The sequence below is a fragment of the Solanum verrucosum genome, unplaced genomic scaffold (genome assembly GCF_900185275.1).
Source record: "Solanum verrucosum unplaced genomic scaffold, falcon-dt-bn FXZP01000078.1, whole genome shotgun sequence".
Classification (NCBI taxonomy): domain Eukaryota; kingdom Viridiplantae; phylum Streptophyta; class Magnoliopsida; order Solanales; family Solanaceae; genus Solanum; species Solanum verrucosum.
This window is the reverse complement of record NW_026020150.1, coordinates 574,312-581,167: the sequence shown is the minus strand read 5'-3', so window position 1 is coordinate 581,167 and position 6,856 is coordinate 574,312. Positions and strand designations below refer to the sequence as shown.

Here is a 6,856-nt window from a genome sequence, read left to right as displayed (position 1 = left end):
ATTGAAAACACCTCAAAACTTGCCACAAGTTATTAGTTTTGTTCTCAAACTATTGACAGTTTTAAAAACACCATTCTACTTTACTAACTAAACTTAGATACAACCCTGATCTGCCACAAGACATAACATGTAGTCTCAAATTCTTGTATGACCATGAAACTCTTAATAAAAATTAAAGTCGAGAGAAGTGTTGAAAACACCCTTAAACTTGACGAGAATTTAAGGGTATATATCACTCATGTTGCAAAATTGAAATGTATTTAAGTTTCGTTAGTCAAATAAAATAGTGTTTTTAAAGTTGTGAATGATTCAAAGATAAAACTATTAATTTGTGTCATTTACTAAAATATTTATGAAAATAGCTACTAGACATTTGTCAATGAAAAAACTAATAAAAATAGTGATTTTTTTATGACTTTTATATTTAGATAATGAATCGTGGAGTGAGTTGTTCACTATTAGAGAAAGTGAAGTTAGAAATCCAAGGGTTCTTAAATTTACCCATGGAAGAGAAGAAAAAGTTTGACCAAATTGAAAGAAGTATGGAAGGATATGGTCAGGTTTTAGTGTCATGTGATGAACAAAACATAAAGAGCTGGATAGGCAAACTTTTAATTACAGTTTTTCACCTGGTATATTTAAGACCACAAGATTAAAGAATTATTCATAGTTTACTAACTAAAAATTATCTCATGTTATTTTTGGTAATATTTTAATTTTAATTTTTCACGTGGTATATTTAAGACCACAAAATTAAAGGACAATTTTATACATTTAATATATCTTTAATTTAAATCACAAGATTCAAAAATCTTTTTTATTTTCTTAAATTCTGTGTCAAGTCAAACTGAGGAAATAATTTTTATCAATTCTATAGTGTATAGACTGATTAATTATTGGAAGGTCATGATGACATGGACCTAGTGTCACCACCAAAATGACTTTATCAATAGGATATTATTTTTAAATATTTTTTAGTTCATTTCTATTTGTCTACTGTACAATAGATATTTATTTTTTACTTATTTAGTTTGATAATTAAAAAGATTATTTATCATTTACTATTAATTTATTTTTATTATTAACAAATAGTTATTTTCCTAATGCATTTGTCAAAATAGTGAATTTATTATATTTAAAAAATGATATAATAAAATTTTTATTATATTTGTTTATTATATTAAAAAATGCTATAATAAAATTATTGTTATACTTTATTACTTTTTAAGCGAATCAATATTGTATAAATAAAAATGGACGGAGGACGAAGTATTACAATACAAAAATTTATATCAAACAAATAATTATCCTTTTATTTGACACTAATAATAAGGAATAACTATTGTTGTTATACATATTTAGAAATAGATAAAATAAATTTATTTCACATTTAGTCATTGTAGCCTTCACCTTTACCAAAAATAACATGAGATAATGTTTTGTTAGTAAAGTATGAATAGTTCTTTGAAAAGGTCATTAAATTATACTCAATTTTATTTATAACGTAAAAATCATTCAATTATTAATTATTCACTAAGAAAGTCACTCAATCAATTTAAATAATTTTTAATTAAGTTTTATAGCAATTTTTTAATTTTAAGCTAAAAAAATTAAAAAATTAACGATACTTATTTAAACCATTTTATTGAATCATTATGGGTTAATTCAGGAAAAAACACATACTTACAAAAATAAAATTTGAGCGGCATCTATTGGGATCAAATGTCCTGAATTGCGCAGGAAATATTTTTTCACTTTGGCACATAAGCTTCTGATGAATTCCAACTTTTGTACCATTAGCAATGGTCTTGAAGGGACAATCATGTGAGTCTTTTGTGTCCATCTTGCTTATGGAAGGCAAACTATTGTATATATATCCACGAAATATGAAATTTTTGAGAAAATTGTAAAAGCATAGGAATTTGGTGTTCATTGAAAAAAACTCGACAAAACTATTTGTATGCTTCTCGCACTATTGGTGGAAGAATCTCAGTTTTGTGACTGTAGATGCACACTATTGATGTAAAAATCATTGAGGGAATTTAGAGATTAACAGGTTTTTCCAAAGAAGGAGCCCTGAATGTTTGTCAGTGCAATTTTGGAATGTGAAGACATGCATTCATGCTCTTTGATAATCAAAAGAATTATAGTTTTGAGGTTCAAATAGTTGAAAAAGTCTTTTCTACTTAGCTGGATGCATGCCTCATGTATGGATGATATTATTTTATTAATCCACACCGTGATATATGTAACATATATTTGTGTTTGTTTGTCTTTAAGATGTTTAAACAAGTAAGATCGGGTATCTATGAGTATGAATTCATAAAATTTGCATGTATATGCAGAAGTTTTTTGTATAAAATTTGTTGCAGGACTAAGTATCTTCTTAGCTACTTCCTGTGGGTTGGAATGTCAAAATTCGGATTTAATTTGTATTAGCGGATATACACTATCAATTTTAAAGTAGGTCGAGTCACTAGAGAAGGATCCTCAGCTGAAAGAAATTATTGAGGTGTGAGTGAAGAAATTGATTTGCTTGGTATTGGACATATTGTGCTTGTGTTTTGTGAAAAAATAAATGGAAAGTTGACGGAGCTTTCCATCTCCAGCGTATTTTTTATGGTGCTAGTTGCAGCCACATTGCAAGAAGAAAAAATTGAAGCGTGGCTTTTGACTGCTACTTTAGACCACATACTTTTGAAAAAGAAATATTGATTAATCAAATCTCTTCTGCTAGTACTGGTCATGACAATAGGTTCTACCAATTGAACCCGAATTTTAACATTTCAACCCCTAGAAAGTAGCTAAAAAGAACACTTTGCAAATTTTATCCAAAAAACTCTTGCATATACATAGAAAATTTATGAATCCATACTCACAAATATCCAATCTTGCTTGTTTAAACCTAATAAAGACCAACAAACACAAACATATGTTATCCATACCACCGTGTGGATTAATAAAATAATCTCACCCAAAAAATGTGACATGCACCCAACCAAGTACAAAAGACTTTTTCAACCGTTTGAACCTCAAAAATATAATTATTTTGATTATCAAAGAGCAAGGATGAATGCCTTCACTTTTAAAAATAACACTGACAAAAATTTATGGTTCCTCCTTTAGGGAAAGCAGTTGGTCTCTGAATTCCCTCAATGATTTTTACATCAATGGTGGCTTATTTATGGCCACAAAGCTAAGATCCTTCCACAACCAGTTCGAGAATGATAAGAATACTTTTGTCAAAAGAATAAAATAAACAAAGAACACCAAATTCTTATACTCTTACAATTTTTCCACAAGTTTCATATTCTGTGAATATATACACAAAGTTGTCTTCCACAAGGCACATGGACACACTGGATATTCATGATTGTCTCTCCAAGGCCATTGTAAATGATATAAGAGTTGAAATCCATCAGAAGTATGTATGTCAGAAATGTAAAAATGATTCATGTAGAATCTAGGATATCTGATCCCAATAATTGCGCTCAAATTTTACATTTTGCAACAAAAATCAATTATAGCTGCACAACTAGGGCCAACTCAAGTAAGAAAGGCGACTTCGTTGAGCTCCCTAGCAATCAATCACAGACATCTAACAAATTTGAATCTGAGAATGAAAAAGGCATAAATTTTAAGCTACATTAGCATCACAATGACATCATAAAAATGATGTCATCCATGACATTAGTAAAGATGGGCTAAAATTATTGCCGGTGACATTGTAACAACACTGTAGCACTTTTACTGTAACAAATTTTTGGCTTTAAATTGCCTCCCTCTCAATTTTGCAAGACATTATTTAATTTTCTTCCAAGAAACTCTCTCTCACAAGAAAACTTGGTCAGAGTTTGTTCCCTCTTTATAATCTTTAAAGAATTTAGTCACGTTCTTTGCCACATCCATGTTTAGATGGTAAAGGCAATCAAATAACAAATTTCATAAAATAATTAAGACTATTGATAAGATATACAACTAATAATTTATGTCAAGTTTAGAGGGATCTATACCCCATTTTACATCCTTCGATCCAACACTTCTATACTACAACTTGTGTGGCTTATTCTCTTATGTTGGAAATCATTTTTCTCTAATTTCATGAAGGGATACCTTAGAAGCATACTCAGCAGAATGGAAGGAACTATCGGAGAAAATATTCAAAATAATGGCGAAATCATTAGGAATGAAAGGAGAAGATTTGAATGAAGTTTTTGATGGAGGAGAGCAAGCAATGAGCATGTATTACAATCCTAAGTGTCCTCAAGAAGGTGTTGTTATGGGGCTAAACCCCCACACTGATCTTGCTGGCTTGACCATACTTTCTCAACAAAATGAAGTGGAAGGTCTACATATCAAGAAAGATGGTGCTTGGATCTCTATTACACCTTTGCCAAATGCCATTGTTATCAACGTTGGAGACATGCTAGAGGTAATCCACAAATCACTTCTTCAAATTTTGAGCTTCACTTATATATATTTAACTTAGAGAAAAAGCCCAAAATAGTCATCTTGAGTTTTCACATGGAACAGTAATAGTCCTGATGTTTGCAATATTGATACACTTTTGGTCCTCCTTCAAACTTTTGTTTATTTTTTAACATCGATTTTGTACACAATTTTATGTATGAAATGTTCAATTGTCTTTTTCTTTATTTAGTAGAAATAATAACTCTATGTGAGAGAATGTGAGAAGAAAATCACCTTGTTTAACACCATATTGTCACTACAATGTACATTAACACCACTTTGATTTATCTTAATGAGATTTTCCCCATATGACACTACAATGTACATTAACACCACTTTGGTTTATCTTATCCAATCTATTTGAAATGAAAAGAAACACAGCTTCCTTAATTAATGGCATTATGACTTAATGACACCTTATCAATATCTTTCTTCCACATTGCCTATACGAGTAGTGAAGAAGTATAGAATATTTTTACCTGATAACATTTTTTTTTATTATAATTGAGTTCATAATATTCACTTTTTTCGAAATTATATTTATGTCAAGTACACTAATTCGTCAATGTTATTGTACATATAGTGACGAATGAAATTTATAAAGGTGTTGAACATCGACCAGTTCTTAATCCAAACAAGGAAAGATTACCCATCGCTACATTTTTTAAACCAAAAAGGGACTATCATTTAACTCCAGCACGGAGACTCGTCACTCCTCGAAATCCTGTAAAATTCAAGCAAATTGGTATTGTTGCTGAATACTTCATTAAATTCTAAGGACAAAGAGAATACGTTATTAATGTAACACTTTGAATAATTGCATGATTTTAATTCGTTGATACTAGATTTGTTCCGAAAACCTTAAGCGTGTTTGCATGTAAATAAAATTGCTGGTGAAGGTTGTAAAATTCCAATATTACTCTTATAAATCTTCAATTTGTGTGTTTTGACTGTTTTACCCCTCTCCGTAGTTTGATTTGGGTATTTTTTGTCTGGGGGAGTGGGTTGATGGTTCCTGAGGCATTTGGACAAGGAGTTAAGAGAGTTTTTAATTTTGGAAGTAGGAAAGGTTGACTTATGTCAATATTTGATGAAGATGAGCTCGAAATGGAATTATGTCTGTTTTTATTAGCTCTAGAATGTGATTTTTCGGTTGGTTGGACCTTTGGTTCGGATTTCAAGGTTTTCAAATGAGATTTTAGTCGTTGGATGGAAATTTGAAAATTTCTAAGTTAAGAGTTGACTTCGATCAACATCTAGTGATAAAATTTCAAATGGCTGAGATTTGGCTTACTCATAATTATCAATTCAATAGATCAAACATTGACATAAATTGAATTTACAAATTTTGGACAAAAGGACACTATCCGTCGCTTTTCTGGAAATTTTATTTTTAAAAACCCAGAAAAGCGTCGGACGAAACCACTATGTCCGTCGTTTTTCTGGGTTTTTAAAAAAAATTAAAACCCAGAAAAGCGACGGACTAAACCACGTTGTCCGTCGCTTTTTCTGCAATATTTTTGACAGCAGAAATTGCCCACCTGCAAATAAAATTCAATTCAATTCTACACTATCCAGCCCAATTAAAAACACACAATTATAAACAATCTAAACAAAACATAAAACAACAAACTTAAAATAACATTCAAAAGTATCTAAATCATAAATTAAAGACTTATAAAGTCTTTTAAAATTCGTTTCAAAATTTCAAAAAGTTCATAAATGTCCAGAGATCTAAACTAGGGAGTGAGATCTACATAATCATCCTCATCACTCTCGTCGTCGGTGTCATCGGGAGCGGAAGTAGTAGGTCGACAAGTGAGGTTCATCACTTTTTCTTTGATTTGTTGAACGGTCTCACTCATGCTTTCTTGTTCAGCTACTCTTCTCCGCTCCGACTCTGCTAGTGCCGCTGTAAGTTTAGCTAGTTTAGTTTTGACTTAATACAACAACTAAATCCACCAATTAAACCACATTATTTATGTTAACTTATTTAAACAACTTAACAACTTTAACTAGTTTAGTTTTGACTTAATACAACAACTAAATCCACCAACTAAACCACATTATTTATTTCAACTTATTTAAACAACTTAACAACTTTATAACTTGAACTAGTTTAGTTTTGACTTAATTCCAAAAACTAAATCCATCAACAAAATCACATTATTTAATTTAACTTATTTAAACAACTTAACAACTTTATAACTTTAACTAGTTTAGTATTGACTTAATTCCAACAACAAAATCACATTATTTATGTTAACTTATTTAAACAACTTAACAACTTTAACTAGTTTAGTTTTGACTTAATACAACAACTAAATCCACCAACTAAATCACATTATTTATTTTAACTTATTTAAACAACGTAACTTAACAACTT

General features: G+C 30.0%; 1 pseudogene; it reads left to right on the top strand.

Moving 5' to 3' along the window:
- The first annotated feature begins 503 nt into the window (after positions 1-503).
- Positions 504-5,247, top strand: LOC125828063 (probable 2-oxoglutarate/Fe(II)-dependent dioxygenase; annotated as a pseudogene).
- Positions 5,248-6,856: the final 1,609 nt, after the last annotated feature.